General features: G+C 32.0%; 1 long non-coding RNA gene across 1 annotated transcript; it reads right to left on the bottom strand.

The window, feature by feature from the left end:
* Positions 1-3,701: 3,701 nt before the first annotated feature.
* On the bottom strand, positions 3,702-22,648 carry LOC117117961. The gene is made up of 4 exons (XR_004446976.1): positions 22,602-22,648; positions 18,262-18,345; positions 17,434-17,503; positions 3,702-4,191 (listed from the first exon to the last, which is right to left on the bottom strand). It is a non-coding gene; the product is annotated as an uncharacterized LOC117117961 (long non-coding RNA).
* Positions 22,649-23,730: the final 1,082 nt, after the last annotated feature.

Raw genomic sequence — 23,730 nt, 5'->3', positions numbered from 1 at the left:
ACTTTGGTGTAAAACGTGTAAGTGTAATATACTAAAAAATAAACACTTCGTAATTTCACTGTAAATGTACAACTACAGCACACAATTACTGTGAAATGTGTTATTACATGATCATAAAGATCCCAGCCAGGTTATAAAAAATTCTACTGGAGTACTTGATGTAATGACCACACTAGGGATAATGATCCATTAGGATCCTAATTAGCAACCTAAAACAATTCTGAAACAGGCATGGAATATATATACAGTTCAACTTGCCTTAGTCAAATCCAAAATGCCATTGAAATATTGTTTGACTTATAAAACATTCGACTTACAGATTGTTAATTAATGGAGAACACGACAATTTGGCATGTAAAATAAGATTGACTTAGGCACAGTTGACTTAGGCAAGTTTAACTGTATTAATCATAACCTTTCTAAATATACATCTGGCTAAAAAAGGGCAGAGGGAATTTGTATTTTTCCCAACCTGATTAGCAGATTTTGAACGAGAAGTACCACACAACAACTAAATAAGACATTTTTATGTTAGCTTAACAATGTTTACGCCTATGTTTAAAATTTAGCGAAAGGGTTTTGCCAAAAGCAACTTAAAAGGGAAAAAAATTAATTATTGACAAAAAACATACCTGTTTTAAAACTTATTTTTTAAAGAAAAAAAAAATCATTATTATAAATATAAATCCTCTTATTACAGACAAATTAAGTAGACGGTGATTCAAATGGCTGAGCAGTTGGCAGGGGCGCCGCAAGCTACACCCATAACATTGGCATGCCTATGGTTCTGGTGGTAGAACTAACATTGCTAACAGTGAAAAACAACGAATTCCAGGGAAAATGATTTCAGCAACACTGTGACAATATCTCTTGAAATTTAAAGAATAGCACTGAACTTTGTTATTATAAAACCCATATATTGTACTTGTGTTCAATAAAAGATACCAAGATAATAATAAATGGTGGCGCCAGACAGGTCAGAAATAATTTCTGAACTTTCAAGATGTTTACAGCAGCAATAAAGAATATACTGCATCCATGAGGACTGTTGTAAAAAAGAAAAACTTGAGCTAATTTATAGTAGTATATTTATTTGTATGAGGAGTATGTTTCATATGTCTCTTTTTAGTTTTCGGAAGTTATAAAGGATAGGAAATGAAATTACCAAATAAAATACCAAATAAAAAAAGGACTACAAGGGAGAGGTATAAGGTGAGGTAAAAGAAAGGGAAATTATATAAAAATTGATAAAATTAATGGAAATAACAAAAAATTGAAACAGAAAGAAAACAAAACAAATAAAGAACATGTGAAGAGGTTTAAACCCAGCTTATTTCCCAAAATAATTTTATTTTTGCTTTTATTAATTTCATGTAGAATGTCTAAGCACTACAGTAGCTGCATAGTGTATAAAAATGGCTCAATTTTATTTCAATGCATATTGAAATTTTAAGTTGGACAGAAATGCATTTTTCATTGTTTTTTGCAGTGTTTTTTTTTCTGTCAAATGTCTTTTGTAATCTTTATATATTTTGTTGAATAAGCGCTGCAGCGCTGAAGAAAAAAAAAATCGAGAGAGTATAATAAAATATGAGAAACAGTGTTTTAAATACAAGGTGTATGTTGAAATGAATAATGAAGATAATAATAACACAATGAAGACGCAAGCATTTCAGTTATAAACGTTTATTTATGGTGACAAAAGACTTATGATAGGCTAATGACCTACGGGAATACGTGAGATAGGTAACATGGGAACGAGCATGGAAAGCACCATGCCAATATTTTTTTAATAAGCTCTCGAATAAGCGCCGCACTGAAGCCTCTAAATGTATTCGAGCATTTACGGGCTAGCGTGTAGACATGCCATAGTCAGCAAGATCAATTTCAATTATTGTATTATTAAAACTAGAAAATACCTGTGTGGTTTCCGACTGCAATCACCAATGACAAAATCGGCTAACTAAACATAAGAAGCGGATGTATTACGGTCTGGCTAGGTATTCCGTAAATCTAAAGCACTGCTGTTCAGTGAGGTATGTTGTAATTATCAGATGTAAACAACTCACAAAAAACATGGCCGCAAACTCGTTGTTGGTGGTGTACAGTATCATATACCTAAATTATAAAGGTTTCCAAGTCTAAGCAGACAGGACTTGCGTAAATTTATAATATTGGTAAGATTTTAAACTAAGGTATCTAATTGGCCTAAATTAGATATGCTATCTCTTAATATTTCTAAAACTAATTCTATTGTTTTTAAAAATAAAATAAAAAGCAGAGATTCCTTTCTTATTAAAATTGATAACAACGTAATTGAACAAGTAACTGAAACAAAATTCCTTGGCATTACATTAGATTTCAAACTATCTTGGCAATCCCATCGTAACAGTATTACAAATATTATATCAAGAAACATTGGTCTTATGAATAAATTAAAACATTACTTTCCGCAGAACATTCTTTTATCCTTGTATAATACTTTAATCTTACCTTATATCAGTTATTGTAACACATCATGGGCTGCTACAGTTGATAAATTTCTTCATCTATGTCCCTGGACAAGTCCTGAAACAACCTCTATTGACAATATTTTTAAATTACAAAAGCGAGCTCTCACGATTTGTGCAGGGACAACTCGTATTTCCCATACCAAACCTTTATTTTACAAATTTAATGTTCTAAATGTATTTGATTTGCATAAATTACAAAACTATGTTTTTATGTATCGCTTTAGAAATAAAATATTACCCCCACATATTCATAATCTATTTCCAAAACAACAGGCTGATATACTGTACATGAACATAATACTAGATTTGCTAAAAGTAACGTTTTATTTGAAAAGTATACATCCTCTTCTAGAAAAAAAATCCACATTTTACACTAGTCCAAAATTATGGAATTCCTTAAAAACTTCCTTTAAATCCTTACCTAATCTCAACTCTTTTAAATACAATCTTAAAAAGTCTCTGGTCTCGGAGTATGGCCGGTAAGTCTCCTGGTTATTGCTATGCAATTATATCAAAGTTTCAGCATTTTTTTACATAAACCTATTCTATGATAATAATAGATAATTCAGATGTTAAACATATTCATAAAACCTATGAAAATAAAGATTTTAATCAACTTTAAGCTTCCTGTATACTTAAATTTCATGAATAAAATAGGAAATTTAAATTTGCATAGCAACGGTTGCTATGGTGATTGAAATTGTAGTTTTTCTAAACGCAAGATTCCTTTTCGATAATTAACGAATATTTTGAGTAAGTTTCACCAATTGTTGATGATGATTATTCGAGTAATGTTATTTTTTATATTATATAGCTAAAACTATAATTTAAAGCGGAAAAATGGCGGCCATTTTGAATGCATAATTTGGAGGTGTTCCCCCAAAGGGATTTTGGGTAATTTTGAGTTCTGAACTTCTCAAGACCTATATTTTCAGAAAATATCAAAATTAGCCGGTAGTACTTCCATTGCCACCTCCACCCCAAAATAGCCTCTAATCTGCTGGCCTAATATATATATATATATATATTGTTTTTATATTTTTGGATTTCTATATATTTTTAACTGGTGGCCACGGCTTAAAGTTTTATTCTAAACTTATTTTGGCCTCCTTCCACACACTTATTCTGTAATGTACTATTATTCTTAGTTGGTTTTACTATTAAGCTTTTGTTATGTATGTTAATATGTTCATGTGTGTGGAGAAATAAATTAAACAAACAAACCATCTATATCTATTACTTGTGATCAAGAAACACAAACAACAGTTTCCTGGATGTATGACCTGCCTATGTTTTCTGATTGGAAGCTTTCCTTTGAGAAGCAAATATCTGAATTACAACAAAATGTTCAGCTCCTAATGAAAGTTAGATCTGAAGATGAAAACTTACAAATGGAAGAGCCTACATCAATACATGAATCTCCAAATTCACATCACACAGGCCTATCGCAGACCAGAACCCTGAAAGATGTCATCTCTGTTAAAACCAACAACCGCTTCATGGTTCTTAATGTTGAAGAAGATGAAATTCACCCAGACACCTCAAAAAACAAAAGTGAAAAAAAATCCTCAGTCAACTGTTCATACACCAACGAATCTTCGACCAACAGCTGATGCATTCATCCCTCCATCTAGACTCAGGCTGCTTTCCATGACCAGCGACTGTCTGAGTTCAACACCTATAAGTGGAAACGCAAACCAATTTCAGCCTGTTGATACACTGTTGATAAACCAGCTCACAGAACACCATCTCACAAACCCATACACCAATTGCTCAAGAAAACTGTACTCATTATTGGAGACTCTACCCCTAAACACATGGATATGTTTGGAAAAATATAGGTAAAAAATGTGGGACAAAAAATTATTAACAATGACAAATATCTATTTACTTATATTAGTAGTAAACAAAATTATTTGTATACAATTCCACTTTGTCATGGAATAGCCCAACATACATAATACTATAAGATAATTATTTACTGTTACACATTGTGACCATATATTTATTGGAAATTTCTTGAATTAATCAATCGAAACGTGGGGTGCTTGTCTTGATGTCGGTCTACAATGGGCTCTGGCTGTAGTGCTAGGAGTTTTTTGTATCAGACCTCTTTTATTCTTTTGTGTATTATGAATTACAAACTGGGTGTAGCCTACCTACTAGGCATAAACATGATTTAGTACTCCAAATGCAAACATCATCTCTTAATTTTTTGTTTCCGTTAAATCAATTAAAAGTGAAGTAATTTTCACTGCTCTGTGATACTTTTAGTTTTATTTCACTGTTATTGCAAACAACACAAAGATTAAAGTATCACAACATGTTTAAATGTCCCGCGAATTTGCGTTATTTTGTTTTGACAGGCTCCCTAATGCAAAAAAGGTTTAAAAAATAACACATTAGTCCTAAAACACTGACAGCATTTTGGGTTAAAAAGTTCAATTATGAAGAGTCTTCTTCAAGAGATATTTACTATTGTCATTTGTCAGAGCCAACATATTTCAATACATTTACGATTTTGTAAATCCCTATAGGGGCATTCTACCTGCAACAACTTTGAAATATCTACAAAATCCGTGAGAAAATCAATGAATTCATTTCAATCCTCAGGTGCTCTTGCTTCAAAATCATGGGCAATTTAACAGATTATGGATGATGATGTGTAGTAGTACTGCATAGTAGATAGAAACTCGACATGGAACAGTTCATTTAAAGTAAGGGAAGATTAGTACAAATAGAAAAGGAACATTAATTTCTAAAAAGGATCCAAGTCTCATATAGTTTACACTACCGCTACATTAATTAATAAAATATTATTTAAATGATTATATAAAAAAAAAACCTGTTTTCTTTTGAATACATTTATAATATTCATCTTAAAACATCCCTTACTGGTAATAAGCTAGTCCAAACTTAAGATTACCAGTTAATTTAATTATATTTATTTAATTTGGTATTATTAATCATTTATTTATATTTTGAGTTATAATTACAACTTAATACGTTAGTACCAAAATTAAATTTTTATCATTCAATTTCATAAAATTTGGATGGAATACCCTACAAATGTAAATGAGAATCCATTAAAAAAAATAGTTTAAACTTTACAATAAACGATAAGATAAATGTCAACTAATTACAGCCAGAAATGTAGCACTATATACAGTTCTCCGAGGCATCACAAATCAAATAAAAGATTATATAGCTAAAGTATAAAATATGTAAATGAGGCTATATTTTTACACAGCCCATCCTTTGGGAGCATCTATGCAAACGTGACTGTAGATTTTATAGTCGACACTCTACCTGAGATATGAGATTAATGCACGCATATTAGTAACAAGCATTAAAATTATTATTAAAACTTCTGTTATACTGGATTGCACGCTCAATGCAAAGGCACTGGTTTTCGTTGTGGTCCAGTTACATAACATACTGTAAAATACAAAAATTGAAAAGAAAAATTTAGGAAAATTAAACAAAAGGACTTAATTACAAAAATAGAGGAGAGACCAATTAATTCAGAGCATTTTTAAATGTGTATTGGTTAAAATTCTGGAAATCCCTAGTTATATTGCTAGGTAGTTGGTTCCACTTCATGGATGCACGGTCATGAAAAGTCCATTTTCCTTGACATATTATGTTCTATTGTGGAACTACAAGATGATTATTTGTCTGGCTTCTAGTGTTTTTATCATTTTCCAAGGAAAACAAACATATTAATTACTGTAGGTAGGAGGGAGCAAGTCCTTGAAGGCATTTAAAAGTTAAAAATAATAATTGGTCTTTCCATCTATTTTTCAGAGTTTGCCAATTCAACAAACTTAAAATCTCTTTAATTGGTGTTCTAATATCACATGAAAGTAATATTCTTTCTAAGGTGTTTAACAGAACTTGTAAGTTATTAGATAATTAGATGAAACAGTTTGACCATACACAAGAACAATAATCAAATAAAGGTAAAACAATAGTTTTAGCTAACATCTTAAAAATAAATTGAGGTACAAAATATCTGATACGACGGATGACACCAATCCTTTTAGAAGCTTTAGAAGATAAGCTTTCAATGTGTTTGTTCCACGTAAGCTGTGGGTCAAAAGTAATGTTCACCCAAGTATTTAAAAAAATCAACTCTGTCAATGGAGTCATTATTATAGCTCACAGTAACATTACTAAATTTTGAAATATTCTGTGTTGTTCCAAAAATCATAAACTTATTCTTTTTAATACATGTAGTTAGTGTCAGGAAAAGTATGATGTGTACCGACTAAGTTAACAAGCTTTATAAATTCCTGTTGAAATTATTATTAATGAATGAATATGATGATGATTATGATGATGATGATGATGATGATGATAAAGATGATGATTATGATGAATTTAAATCTTTCTTTATTCTGGATACTCAGTCAGTATTAGTACACCCCGAGGTCCAGGGTATGACTTTAAACTAACCAACATTAAATTGCAAAAAACTTATATTAATTACATAAATACAAGAAACAGAAAAGAAAAACAAGTGGGTAAATTAAATGAGATTTTTAAAGGGATTGTAAGGAAAGAGGATGATTATTGCTACGAATATCTGATGATGAATTGTTCCATAATTTAACTGAGCGACATTTACAAGTTCTTTTTCCAAAATCATTTTGCCATATTGGCAAGATCAATGTGTTTTTCGATTTACTTTTGAATTTTATGATGATAATGATTTTAATGATGTTGATGATATTGATGATTATTGACCATGATGATGAAAAAGCAATGCATTATCAATGATGATGATGATGATGATGTGATTATGACAATAATGATAATGATGACACTGATGATAATAATGATAATGATGAATGACAATATGATGATGATGATGATGATGATGACAAAGTAATATATTCTCTAAATGTGTGCTAACAAAAAGGCTGTGAGACAGTGGCTTTAAATGGACACCAAGGTAAAAAAAGCAATCTCGTTTCCATGTCATGATTAATATACACAGCAAAGTTTCATACTTAGTATTTGATTCTAATGGTTTACGTGCCTTGGGTTTTTAGCACTAATTCATGTCATTTACAGAATCTTTAGGATTATGGGTACGATTTGGCATTAATGTACACATTTACCTAAAAATACAATTGAAAAAAAAAAAAGTTTCAACAGACCACCAAAGAATGGAAGCCAGAAGTCACAAGTAAAAAACAACAGGCAGAAGCCCAACACAAAAGAACAATACGTATTCATAAAGAACTAGTGGTTATTAATAACAAAAATTTAGGTTTCAAAATATTAATAATAATAATGGATCTATTTATTGTAGTAGATAGAAATCTTCCTCTATTCACTTTTTATAAATGATGTAAGGAATAAAATTGAAAAGTGGAAACAAACTGGAAAAAATGTGCAATCTTATAGTCTCATCTGTCGCATTCTCCGAAACTTGCTTCAATACATCTTGGTAAATTACCGGTAGTAAAAGCTGAAAAATTGCATCCATAAAATAAAATGGTAGCAGGAAGGATTACTCCTAGTACCTTTCTAAATTCAAAGATTAAGTTGCTAAATGGTTAACAATGTTGTGTTTATTTTCTTTGCAGGCTTAAATCTTTTAAACTTTTAAATATATTATACTCAAGATGATTTAAAGATAGTATTCTTCGAAATATCTCCTTTTGACTGCATTATTCCGTAATATTTGTTTATTCAATTTATATATTTAATATTTATTGTATTGTGACCTGCCAGCTTTAATACAGTATTACATTCTCTGTGTATTTCTTTCAGTAGTACTTTCGCACCATTTATAATAATAATAATGTTATATTTAGCGCATATTTCACATTGCCCCTATGCGCTTAATATAGGCCAACCGAGAAAATACAAATAACAATAAAATAATAACAATAAAATAAAATAAAAAATAGTAATCATAATAACAATAATAATAACAATGAGACTAAACTACTCCTATTCCTTAAACTAATTAATGGTTGGCCATTGACTCCGAGGAGCTCATCCGCCCTTTGTTCAGCTTTTGGTTTTATGGGTGACCATAAACACCCTCCCCTCAGTAGCCACTAAGACATATCTGACAGGGTTGTCAGTTTAGTCGCCAACGCTTTAACCGGATGGAGTTTAATGTCATACCCATGCCTTTTCCTAATTTACAGTGATACATTACCATTTAGACTTAAACTGAATTGATGGATACATAACAGAATAATGATGGAAAAGGTGTAATTCTTTCAGTAGTAATTTCGTACCATTTATTCCATGCCAATTCATAATATTTACTACAGTGATACATGTATAGACTTAAACATAATGATGGTATGCATGGAAAAGGTCATAAAAAAAAGCAGAGCATTAAGACTATATTTTCACAGATGATGGCATATTTAAAATTTTCAATATCATGCAACATCTTAATAATACAGTATTATTATTTAGAACTAGTGTGAAGTTTTATGTTAGTGTACAATAAGTAGAATATGGTATGTAGATTGGTTGTAATAAATAAATCAACCAATTTTAAATGTTTTACAACAAAATTACAAAATATTTTCCTTCGTAAACACAATCCAAGTATGCATCTATATTTATGTGGAGTGAAATAAACACTACAAAAAAAAATACCTTTCTATCTTCACTTATAACATATGTTTGTAATAAAAATTTGAAAAGGACCATATGGTTATTGCAAATAATAAAAAATATGCAACTATTGTGTATAAAGTTCAATTAAAGTTTCAATGTATGCTAGTTGGATACTAAACCTAGATTGTGGTGGAACGAAACCTACTTTAGATCTCCCACAAATCCCACAATATTGCATTACAACCTTGCACGTAACATTATACAAGCGTACGTAATATCACACACGAATTGTAGTTTCTATCAATCAATCAATCACAAATTTCTTCAACTGATATCTATGTATCCAATTACCAGGTAGGATAACTGGTGTGTATTCCAATTCTTATGGAATGCATGCACTACTAATTGCTTTATAAGTCAATCGCAGTCTTTTTTAACGTTAGTTTTGATAACCAACTGTTGCAGCAGTCATCGGTTACTATAGTGATAGGATGAGTTTTTAATATAGGTCTAGAATATTCCTATTAGACGTTCAGTTTGCTATTAGGGTTCATTGATTTAAGGAATTTGCACACGAACCTAAAAAAAAAATCAAGCCAAGCATCCACTATTACAAAAAAAATTATTGGATGGTGGGGAATAGGCAAATAGCATTGGGAGTTGCAGTGATGATGTCACGATTGACTTATAACAAATTTTATGTGACAAATGTATCCATATATGGGCATGATATGTCCATATATGGGCATGATGTGTCCATATATGGGCATGATGTCATATTAAACCCAAACATGGGCACATCACATTTTATTTTCCCTTAAAATTTGAGAGTATGGACAAAGCTTTAGAATGTTCTCACACATTATTAATAAATATATAAATAAAACTAAATTAATAAATTTATCCTATTATTGTTAAAGATAATATGATATCTATTAACTTTCTGAACTCATCTTGTAACTGCATCACTAGGACTCTTATACGGTATAATAGCATCAATATTAATCGTTAGTGATATTATTGATTGTTATACATTTCATACTTTATAAAATTTTAGTTAATTTTTTCAATTTTATCATTTTCATTATTTCTATTAAGTTTTGATCACTTTGATTTTATTCCTAATTTAACTCATCTTGCTCATTATTATATCAATGTTATTCATCTTAATCACTTTATTCAGTTCTATTTATCATATCCATATTAATTTTACTTATCTATGCAACTTATTCATTTAATTTATCACATTATTCATTATATTTATCTTATCTTCTTACTTTACATGAAGATTGGATGTCTGCAACTAAGATAGCAGATCTTCTCAATGTAAAGCCTGGTGACACTTGGCTGTACCAACACTGATGATTAGCATCAACTTCTTATCACAGTACTAGAATAATGGTTTGGTTTCAAAATGTCAGTGTTGAAAATGAACTAAGAATGATTCCCAGTTGAGTATAAAGGTGAAAATGTTGATCTAGAAATATTCGGTGACATCTTTCAGGATGCAGAATTGAGGATTCAAAATAGCTAATAGTGGCAAGATGTTTGCCTTCCATAACATTGGGGCCAAGGTTCGAATCCAGCACAAATACAGATTTGTTATTACATTAAGAAAACTGACACTAGTTTTATGAAGTATCCCATCTCAAGGTATTGCAGATAAAATGTGGTCTTAGAATAGTGAAGGACAATGTAATGAAGATTTTGCTATAAATTATACGGATGCTTTAAGATCAATACAACACTGGTCTTTTCTCTCAGAGGTCAACGGAGGTCACTGAGAACATTTGTATTCGTACTTGAAAGTGTACTGATGGTCAACTGAAATGGTCACCTGGACCTCCCAAAGAATAGTTGTTAGTTATTGCCTAAAGAGTCTGAAATAATAATAATAATAACAATAATAATAATAATAATAATAATAATAATAATAATAATAATAATAATAATGTTAGTCTTATAGAGCGCTTAATGCAAGACAATGCTTCTAAGCACTTTCCACATAAAAGAACTTGAAAAAAAAGAAATTATGGTCCTTAAAAAGTTGTGATTAGGTAATTTATCACTACAAGAATACCTAGATACAACTGCCTGCCTATTGTGTGTTAGTTGCACCCATGGGAAACTAATAATTACTCATTGAAGGATTTGCCAGCTATGGTAGTAACAATTTATATACCTCATAAATATTAATTAATAAATAACATTTGGTCAATTCCATCTGGGGTGGTGAGGTAGTTTTACTTCTCTGTGCATGCCAATTTTATATTTATGCGGGAAGAGGAGGGGGGGAGGAAGTATGCCCCACTACCACCATATCCCTGCCTGCATGAACCATATGCAAACTGCGTAATTTTACCCTCACAGATCAAAATGCCTGATGTAGACTGACAATTTGCTGTTTTGTTTATGAGGTACAACAGATACAACATGTTTATTTCAGTCAAGCAGTGAATTCCATTGCCCTTGTTTATGGAGTCTACAAGGTAGTCCCAATCATCCAACACCTCGCCAAGTAGAATTCACTACTGCACCTCAAACCATGTTGTGTTTGTATAATGCCATACAGGTAGTACATCTGATTAGGGCAGAGACCAACATCGAAGCTAATTATCTGGAAGGGGGAAAAGATCTACAACCTACATGACAAGATGAATGGTTTTTCTGTTATGCACAGGACAACAAATCTCTGATTGATGTTTACAATCTCTACATTACTTTCTTCAATACAATTTTAGATAGATTTGTACTAACATTTTGTGAATGGTATCTAGGTGCACCCATTCACTCTGCCTGCACTGGCTGTTGGAATGTACCTGATCATGCGACCACTTTAGCTTGAGGCGTTGTCTTCGGGACAAGGTAACATTCTCCATAGACTACTACACATGTTCCATCATTGTTTTCAATTACAAAGTAAGTGTATTGATATAAGAGGATAGAGATAGCCATCACAATGCCAGGGCATGACTGACAGTTACCGTGACAACTGATATGTTTGGTAGGATTTCAAACTTTCCAAAGACAATCTAAAAAACAAATGTCAATCATCTCATTTAAAGATATCATATTACAAGTACGTTTTCAATTTCCATATATTATTTCATATTTTTTTAAGTTTGACCACCATTACTCTATGTGCATTCATTCCTCTATTGCATTTTAGATATCACCTACAGAGGGCAGTATACAGAATATAGAGGACAATACATGTGAAAGACAAGCACCAACCCAACAAATTTTGAATTCAAAAATATATTTCCAGACTTGAGATTGAACAAAATGCCTAGCTGAAATGAGAGTTGTTATAACTGTCACTTCATAATTTCAATACCATTGTTATGTCATTCTTATCAGATTATAAAAAACATAGCCTATCATACGGAGGTGCTAAGTTATGGAATGAACTTCGTGATGACCTCAAATACAATTTATAATTTTAAAATGAAAATAAAAATTAATTAAAAGTATTAGTTAATGATGTAAGTATATTTATGATAATTCAGTTTAGTTAGTTAAACTTAACCCCCAGTTTCTGAAGCGTGAAACAGGTAAGAGTGTAATACTCCCCCTGGGTGGGACGCTGGTCCACCGCAGGTTACTCCCAGAATTTGCTGTTACCCATTGATACAGCTGGGTGGACTGCAATATAGATAAAGAGCCTTCCTCAAGGACACAAGCAAAATGCACAGTGAAGGATTGAAACCCTGACCCCAAGGTTGGGAAAGCAAGTCATTTTCACTGTGCCAAACCGCTTCCACCAGTAGTGGTCAATGTGCTCCCCTTCTAATCCTGGATTTTGGGTTCAAATCCTATAAGCACCTGAATTTTTTCTCACATCTAAAAGTAGCTGCACTCTCTAGGCCTTGAAATAAGACTTTAATTGATAAGTAGTTCAATCCTGCAACTGGCGAATAAACTTTTTGATTGATGTGGAAGAAAAAAAAAATTATGAATGAGTGTTTTCATAGACACATATCTCAACACAATACTTCCGTTAATGAGTCACTGCGTTAGAATCAATATTTTTGGAGTTCCACCGATTATCATTAAAAGCAATCCCGTAATTAAAATAAAAATTACATTCGGTTCAGCACACTCTGCAGATTAATTCACTCGCTTGATTACTCCTAAAAGTAGCGCCTATTACAGGGTTTTATACTAGTGTATTTACTACCAGTACCTGCTATTGGTACGGTTTATATCCCAACACCTGGATATGATGTACGATAATTCAAGAATTTTTTCTACTAATTTACTTAAGCGTAAAGAACAACAGCGTTTTGTTTTTATTGGGATGAAGTTAATGAGGAGTAATAGGAATCAGAGGTCGTTTAATGTCTGCTATTGTTGAGAAATCGTGTTTTGATTACAATGATATTGGCACTCAAGCATTATATACAGCTAACTGAACTTTAAGTGGCTAATTCTTAATTCTCTAGAGCTGACAGAATTTAAAAAAAAATAGTAATATTTTGATTAGTAACTGAATGAAATGTTAATCTTTATATGTAAATACAGCAATATTCTTACTCAAGCTCAGTTTCTGTAGAATCGCTCACCCAATCGGCGACAGTTGTTGGGAAGGTTGAACCTGGTTCAACCGTGCCTATTGCACTGCAGACCAATCACGGTGCCTTGCTAGCTGCCCTGACGTAATCGGGAAGGCACCCCGATTCGTCTACAACGCAATCGGCAAAGTTCAACCGGGTTCAACCTTCCCCACGACTGTCAGCGACTGTTGCCGAAAGGGTGAGCGATTCTATGGAAACCGAGCTTTAGTGTACATCATTAATATATTCACAGTATTAACACAACTATTTATATACTGTATCTCTTAGGTACTTTACAATTATTTCTTATCCATTCACTGGTAGTGACTGCCCTGTGTATGGTTTGACATACTGCAGGTGCAGATCCAGAGATTTTCTGATTGGGGGGGGGCACAATATGACGGTCATGCTGCCATGCCCACCTCAGCCCCACCATGGTTGTAAAAATAAGTGGTAAATAATCGAGTTCTCCTTTTGCCCACTGCTGTATCGCCACTGAACTCGTGGGTGCACTCCCTTTTCTCTCTTTAACTCAAATTTATTACCCTCTTTTTTATTTTTCGGGTTGACTGACGGGGGTTAACGGGCCTTCATGGCCCCTCGCTGGATCCGCGCCTGTACTGTCTATCTACAGTAAAATCTGAAAAAGAATTAATTAAGCCATTATCCTCCAATGAGAATAGACTTTAAAAATAATCCACTTTTAGAATATTTACTGACTTTTTACTAAAAAAAATCCTTCAATTAAGTACTAGCTAATTTCAGGGTACAGATAGGCTTTAAGTGTATGCGATTGGTGAGGAGAATATTTTGTAAAATTTTCAATTGAAAGCCAGTAACTGTGCTCAGCATAGATTTTCAACTACCATGTATGTATACTTGTTTTCTTTTCGGTTGGAATCACATGTTTGCAAAGAACAGCCCATGCGGTGTAGAATGTAAGGTAAAGAAATCAAATACTAGCACCAACGCTGATGAACGCAACTGGATAGAATTTTGACAGGTTTGTGACAATTAATTGTGGGCGGTGAAAAGTAACAATTAATTCAGCATGTTAATTAATAACAATTTAGGGCGTTAATATATTTTCAACATGCTACTTTATATCATCAACTGCAGAATTAATCGGTAATAACAGAGTTTGTAATTGAAACCTGTGTGAAATATGGTGGCAAAATAATCTGTTGTATTTGTTGTGTGACAATATTGGACTACTCATTGAAATTGTGTCAATTATGAGCTCACTACTAGTACTAACTTATATCGATGAAGATATTTTTTATGTTAACTTTATATTTTTATTAAATTTTCCAAATTTATAATATAGTCCTTAGAAACTTGCCATTGTACCAAAATTATTTTATTACCTTTTTTAATTAATTGTTGAGTTATTTATTTTTATTGTCTTTAGAGAATTTTCTAGATTACACAGTGTGAATCACTGGTATATTTCATAAAGCGTGGTTGTTACGTTAATGATGTAAATTTTCCCTAGCCATAAAAGCTCTCAAATTATAATTAGCCATTTGTTACAACAACCTATACACAACATACTGCATAAAAATAATCATAATTTTCCAAGAAATTCTAATGATGATGTATTATCAAAATTAATCAAAGTAAGCACTTTATTGCCACATTAAATTAAAACATGATTGCTACAAAATGGCAGTCAACACGCCTTTGTTTCTATAGTGCTATAGGCCAAGGTTTTAAACCTTAAAGGGCATCTAGACCTTACAATACCCTTGAAATCTTATATAAATCTAACCTTTTCGTTGCCTTTTGTGTGATTTTTATGGTCATTCCTTGGTCATATCATGGACCTATTAATAAGATATTTAATCCGTGTACTCTTTTCAAGGTATTTATATGCCTCCCTATCAATATCAACCACAAAAAACACTTTCCAAGTTATTATCAGCTTTGGATTGAAAACAAATAAGGGCAAAACCCTTTGGGAGGAAGCTAAGCAAAATTTGAAATTTTTAATTAATCAGTTTTGAGTCTCATAACATTAAAAAAAATAGGAATTTGTTTCTCTCCCTGACAAATTGTGATTAACTCTCCGATAGAAGGATGGAGGTATACCTCTTGCTAATGAGGGTTCCACCTACCGCCACCACTCATGAATTATCAATTACCGAAAAAATTGTTTATATAAATTGTATTAATTTTATTAACGATTCAAAAATGAATAATTATATAAAATATAGAAAAATGGGTTGCGGATAACTGAATTTGTCTCCAAACAGCATAAACTTTCCTACCTAAAGCTGGAGTAGTGATGCATGCAGAGACCAAACACAAATTTCTGCCACTTGACTCATACAAAAGAAAAATTTTTGTGATAGATATGGATATTTGTACAATAGTATTGTTGGCCTTGCTTGTCGCTGGACAAGGCTACCACAAGCTACCTGGACTCTTCCTGAGGCTCTGACCATGCTATAACAAATGTAGGCTTATAGGTAAGCTTGCACTTAATAAAAACATCACTTTGCACCTAAGAATACTAACAGCATCAGGCTGTGGTCATTGTTACTATTTACATGTAGTAACATCAAAGTCAAATAATTCTATAATTGACAAGTTATACAAGCTTTTTTGTTTGATGGTATTGAAATAACTAATTAAATTATACACACTTCACCTTCAAAGTATTCCACTAATTTCCTTAATTCCTTACATGATTAATTGTTATTTAAAGATGTTTAAAAAAAGATTAAGAACACATTTGTTTAATGTAAAACATAAGTTAATCATTTATAATAATAAGATTGGTACACTAAATTAAAATATTTGAAACATTTTTTAAATGAAAAACTGCTTGGTAATTTGTAATTTGTAGAGGTTTTTTTTATGTAGTACTGCCATTGGTTATGCTTTATATACCATAAAACCGCGAATAAAAGTCCTGGGCTTAGAACCTTTGGATGGACTTCTTTTTGAGATAGGCTTCTTTTTAAGAACAAGATGGTTTCTTTTCGAGACTACATTGCAAAGTAAATATGGGGCTTCTATTCAAAATAAATGCTGTAAAATTAGGAAATTCCTAAACATAGGACTTCTGAAAACATTTTCCAATAATGAAATCCTGTTTAGAAAAACAGAAAATCATTTTTTTAAAACTATAGTACAGTATTTTGTATTTAATTACAACATCAAAGAGAACATTAATCTGTGTCATGGAGTGCATTAACCGGCATCACCTAAACTACTAAAACAAAGTGTTTATCATTGTTTACTTTTGTTTCTTCTGAAATTCATGAACAGTGTATAGTACTAATATGTACTGTATAGCCTTGTAAAGAAGCCCATACCATTTGGGCTTTTTTTAGATTACTCAAACTAAAGTGGGATGATTCATTTGGAGATGATTTCTTCTCGAGATTAAGCCCACAGGATTTCTATTCCAGGTATTATAATATTATAATAATAATATACTGTGATATCTCAATATAAGAGGTAAATTATTTAATGTTAAAGTCTGTTTTTTTCTAGCAATTCATGATCACAATCACATATAAGAACATTTAAACTATCTCATCTCATGGAGTTATAATATGCATAATATTTTCACTGCAAATACAAAATATACTGTACAAAAATCTATACAATCCTTATTTAATGAGCTACTCTGAAAGGAAAATTCTATAGAATTTTAATCAATAACATTATTGTTATTATGTGCATCCACCAGCACAATACATAATTTGCCCTTTGTAATAATTATATTATATATATAAAAAATCATATTCACAGACCTTTAACAACATGGTGTCTAATTCCAGATAAGAAAAGTAAGATACATCCAGAAGGATTTAAATCTCCCTGCTGCTGAAAACAATAGATGTCTGGTGATTTAGCAATGGTTTTACAATTAAGTTGATTGAAAAATTGCCGTTGACAATAATGTTGGAGCAAGTGATGAGGATGGTAGCACCTATGGTTGTCCCCAATCAATTCTGCTTTCACACACCACTGGTAGTTTTCTCATTAACTTACAAAATGGGTGAATCCATTATGATTATGGGTAATTCTGATCTTAATCACTACAAACAAATTAATTTCTTTTAGCATGTTCCTATAAAGGGAATAACTTTTTTACCGTGTCTCCGTCAATATTATAATAAATGCCTTGAAATATAAAAAAGCAGATAGCTATCAGTATAAATAAATTTATAAATATATTACCTTTGTTTCTATTAAAAAGAAAAAGTTTATTGAAATGGAATAACCTAGAGTGAGATAAAGTTTTGGGATGACCCAAGGGTATATAAAACTTAAATACATTAGAAATAATCCTCTCTAGTGTCAAGTACTGAACATAGCCACTGGGGACCAAGAACTGTTAGTTACTATAGTAAACAGTACAATATAGTTCCAAGGAAACAGTGTCTTACAATGGCATTTAAACTTCAACTTTAGCTCTGTCCTTAAAATGAATATACCTGTTGTTTACCTATATGGCTGCTATACGACATCACTATGTCTATATATGGGCAAATGACATATTTGTTGCAGAAAATTTGATTTGATAACATAGACAGACCTTTATACTAGGTTTAGATTTTAAAAAGACACTACCTTACCTCCATATGTTTGGTAGCCCAGTGCTAAATTGCTATAGCAACGTCTTCAGTGATTTAAACAAACTGGTCTCAAATTCTCACTTTCTGAGGAAGGGAAGACTGAGTTTAAAACAAATAAACATGTAACATATTATGCAATATTTGTGTACATAGATGTTTATCAAATTTTGCTTATTGTAGTAATAATGAAAATTATTAAAATTTTATGTTATAAATTAATATCTGTAATATTCATGTTTCAAACTTATATAACATGTATCTCAATTAAAATGATAAATCTCAATTTTGAAGACTTGTTAAGACTATTAAACAACATGTGACATGCTTAAATATGGTCACCATGACAATATATCATATCATGACCATATATAGGCACATCACGACTATACAATATGGGCATACTATAGCTTTTTGTCACAGAAAATTTGGTTCTAGACAGAGCGTTAAAGACACCAGAACTTTTGGCATCATCAACATTATTTGATCTTTATATATATATATATATATATATATATATATATATATGGCAAATGGGAAAAACCAATAAAACAGCAAACGGCCACATAATGCAAAACTATTTAATATTAAAACGGAACAGTAGAGAAAATCCGATCAGAATGACAAAATAAACTAAGCATCCACTGGAAGGAATCCCAATATCTGCAGACGGATCCGTTTTGGCCTTCCGGGCCTCATCAGTGCAGCTAGGGTATAGACCCAAACGAAACGTTCGACCAGCTTAGGTAGGGCCCAAACTAGTCTCCCGACCACTAATGATTACAGAACCAAACCAAGGCAATATATATACACAGCCCAGGTGTGAATGCAAATAGTGGAATACAAGCTATGCGGCTCGGTTTACATTAAGCAGCCCAAGTGAAAAAAAGTGATTTAAAAAAAAATATTATTTCTCCCCCAACAATGTAAATGCCATTAACAGAGAGCATACAGTAAATACAATATAAAATCACTATAAAAACGATAAAAATCACTAAAATTAAAATATTCTTAAAATATTCTCTACTTTGACATAAAGGCATCTCTAATATGTATAAGACATATTGTGACTTGTCTCTCTTCAAATTGTAAACTTTGTCCACCATCAAATTTTTTGTGATACATGTAAATATCTGTGATTTGCTCATATTATAAGGATATCAAGGTGCTGCTGTATTATATCCATATGAGCAAATCTGGAGCTGTATTTTTTTAAAGAAGTCATGCCTAATTTATTAAAAAGCACAACATGTCAAAAAAAACTGTGTAAAAGTAACAGTGAGTCAATTTAATCTATCTTTTTTAGTGAAATAATTGCAATACAATAAGCATGCAATGAGTGACAATTCCTTATTTTTTCAGGTCAGTGACCCTATGTTTTGTCCTAAATTACTCTCAAGAACCTTCAGTCACAACTCTCCTATAGTACTACAACTGCAACTAAAAAAGCCATAAAATGGCAAACAATTACATTAAGTAAACTTGTGTGGTGTACAATTGCATTACAATAAAAAGGTATTATATCTGAAAATGGGAAACACAAACATATTAAAGACTAGCCTATAGACATTAGGTGCAATGGTGCCTATATGAAACAAAACTTTTATTGTTGATAGGCTCCAGCATACACTTCTCAAGTTATTCAAATTTTTACACTTAATTCTGATTACACAGTAATTTTTACACTTAAAACTGATTACACGGTAAGATTTCAACACTAAAACCAGGCAAATATTTTATCAGAGTTTTATCTGTCAGACTGAATAAAATGTTTAATTAGAATTTACTTGATAGCATTATGCTTGTTTTAGACAAACAAAATCTGATAAAAAAAACAAAAACTGTATTTACCTGTGCTACTGTGTTTGAAAACAAAATAAGCCAATCTAACACATACTGACTGACAGATCAGAGTATAACAGGCTTTGACTTCAGCACCGTGCTTAATAAAGACTTAAGGCCCATTTACACAGAGTGCGACAACAGAACACGACAGTGGCAGAAACATTTATTGCACTGCATAACAGAATACAGTATTTTTTTCGCTGTTGTACTCTGTGTAAATAGGCCGTTGGTTGTTTCTGTATTTTTCATATTTCATTACACAAAGTCTGATTGTGCAATTGTGAGTCCTGAAGCAAAAATTTGCAGTGTTTGTACCTGCCTCTAATGCCAAAATCTTGTCTACAAATAAATAATTTTTATAATAAAAATTATTTTTTAAAATACTTTTGTCTGTTCCATGGGCTAAATTCCCAATTATATAGTATAGTAAAATGTGACAGGATCCAAATATATCAATTTAATAAATCAATCAACATTTAACTGTATACAGTAAACACATAATTATCTAGTACAAATGACATAACCTCCCAATTTAAGGCTTTTAAAACAAATTCAAAATACAGCATTGAACAAGAATTACAAAGTTCAAGCAATGCTGTAGCCAGGATTTTCAAACAGTGCGGGACAATTTCAGGGTGGACCCACTTTATGTACATTCAAACAATGTGGACCCATTCTACGCGAAAATATGAAAAATCTGGACCCATTTTCTTAAATTTTACCCACTTTAGCTAAATATGAGAAATCTGGACCCATTTTATGCATAAAATTACATAATTTGGACCAATTTTTAAAAATGTGGACCCATTCTTTGTGGACCCATTAGAAAAATTGTGTTGGATTGTTAAGACTTAAATATATAAAAATAAAAAATATATCTGAAGTGGGTATAATTAAGTATTCAAGCAGGAGTAATTAACTACTTTCCTATATATCCATCTTTATATATTTTACTATCAACTTACTATCACCAGGGTCAAAAGCCTTAGGCCACTTCAGGGTCAAACCTTTAGGGTAGGACATTGTTTGGCCATCGGTCATTGTTCCATCTGAATAGCCACTTAGTGCTAGTTTACATCGACCAAATAAGTCAACAGGTTATTGTAATACTTTTAAGTACTTACAAAGCGTGATAAGTAATTAGATTAAAAAACTTTCAGATTTAAAACTTAAGACACACATTCAAATTAGTACAAAGGGCAGTTATGTTTAATTTTCAATTACAAAATTCAATTTAACACATTACATTGAATTCCTGCATCATAATTTGTGAAAGATCCTCTGAGGAAGGCAGAAAAAAAAAAGAAACAACATTTTATTTATTCATTTAATAAAAATGGTTTTGCCAATAGCATCCCTGTGGAGAAAAAAATATAAATAGAATTTTACTAAACAATAAAAATTAATATTAAAAGGAAGGTTAAAAAGGTAATAGTAGTCATATAGGCCCTAGCTTGAAAACAAACAAGAGATAGCTGGTACCGGCTTACTGGGTAGCTTAGACATAAAGAGACTCTTGGTGGAGAAGCAAATTATTGTACGAGCTGGTTCACACCTCAAGCGCTTGAAACTTTAGAATAAAGCGCTATGTACATCTAACTACATTACATTATATGACATCATCACATCCCAATCGTCTGGTTCATTTCAAAACCCGTCGTTGTGGAATGGTGTGAACATGAATCTACTAAGTGCCTCTCTACGGCTGCTACAGTAGTGACGGACCAATCCTGCACGCATTTCTGCACAATGATGCTGCAAGATTGGTCCTATTATCATTAATTTGTACATACAGACGGAATCAATGGTAAAACATCTCTTCCAAAGTGGTTTACACTCAATCGTAATGCACCATACTCTTTAAATTAATAGTAAATAAATTATGCAATTTTTAAGAAAATTTATGTGAGGGGCAAAGTCTTATTTTTATAAATATTTAATTTTTTTAAGCACATCGAAGATCTGGCATTGTGTGCTGTATATTATTATTATGTCTGCATCTGCTTTTTCTACCTTCTTCTACAGTCTAAGGTATTTCTGATAGTAAAATGAAGATGGTTTTAAGAGCTACAGAAACACTTTTACTAGGATCAGACATGTTTCTTCGCATTCACTACATTTTCAGTCTGAGTGTAAAAAAAACCCAAATAATACACCTGTTATGCACGAGTCTCATACATGAGCATCCACCTTTTACTTTGGCAGTACAAATACAACAACCCATCCCTTGCGCACAAGCAGTTCACTCCGATCCAGGGAGGGGAAGACTCCGGCTACTCTGACTGAGGCCGTGGGGAGAATGCCGTGGAGGGATGGATCAACATTGTCAACCGATATGGTGCTACGAGGTTCAGCATGCTTATTTTAGTTCTGATGAGAAGTACCCGTCTCTTTTTTCATATGTCCTAATTTATACATATTCTATATCAGATTATGCACACAATGTGTGACAAATATTCATTATTAATATATTAAATTTTACAAACTTCTCAACCTACCACTTGTACCAAAGTTTGTCCCGCCACCAACATGACGTCAACTTGCGTACCGTACCGTGTCTGTACGTCTTGCGTCAACATTGCAACAAGTATACCGCCGTTGAGGGCTCTTGTCAACTTGCGTCCCCAAAGGTAGGTTCATAAGAGATACCTCCGTTATGATATTGATATCAAATGTATGCTATGTAATCTTAATAATGTGGGGGACGAGTTTCATTACTTATTTGTATGTCCCCTGTTAAATATTGAACGGGAGCGACTTATAAAAAAGTGCTATTACACCAGACCCAATGTCATGAAAATGTACCAGTTATTTAACACAAAAGAGAAGTCTAATCTCGCCAATTTTGTTTCGAAAACATGAGTTTATTTGTACATTCTGTCGCGAAAGTGTGGTGTCCGCATCTCGTTAATTATATATATATTTATATATATTTTTCTGTTACCAAGAAGTTGAATGTTCTGTCCCTGAAAGGGGTCCGTTGTTTTAGAGAATTGTCTATTGGTAGTTGTCACTGTGCTGTGACCACTGCTTGGGATTTATCCCAAGATCTTGGGAATTTTAATGACACCTTGGAATCTTGGGATTTTTTGTTAACTTTTCATTAAATTTTGTGATTTTTGGAATGATATAGAATTTTAAATTTGTTCTGTCAATAAATGAAGAAGTATGCTGCTAATGGCCTCATAACACCATAGTTGACAGTTGTAAATAAGGACTGATTATTTTGTTAAAAATGACCCATTGGAAGCTTAGTAGTTTTTTTTTTTTTTTTTCAATTTTTCTGGTAAGTGTTAACGCCATTTTCATAATTTTCCTAAAATAATAAGGTGCATTTTTTAGTTAAATTTCTTCATGTGTGTCCCCATTGGTGGATACTGCTGTTTGCTTCAGTCGTAGTGCTAAAGTTGAGCAAGAATAATAATGCACCTGCCTTCGCAAATGCTTTTCATTGTTTTAATTTGACAATTATAAATTCAATAAAATGAATAAAAAATGCTTTGTGTAATACAAATAAAATAAAGACAATTGCCCTGTCATTTTTATGTACTAATTATATAAGACAAATCAAGTACAAATTAGGCCTACAGTTCAGTATAATACAATTAATTGAAAAAGCTTTAAGAA

The sequence above is a fragment of the Anneissia japonica genome, unplaced genomic scaffold (genome assembly GCF_011630105.1).
Source record: "Anneissia japonica isolate Jap-2015-1 unplaced genomic scaffold, ASM1163010v1 scaffold288016_len413324_cov198, whole genome shotgun sequence".
Classification (NCBI taxonomy): Eukaryota; Metazoa; Echinodermata; class Crinoidea; order Comatulida; family Comatulidae; genus Anneissia; species Anneissia japonica.
The sequence above is the reverse complement of the archived record's forward strand: the minus strand, read 5'-3'. Positions and strand labels throughout refer to the sequence as shown.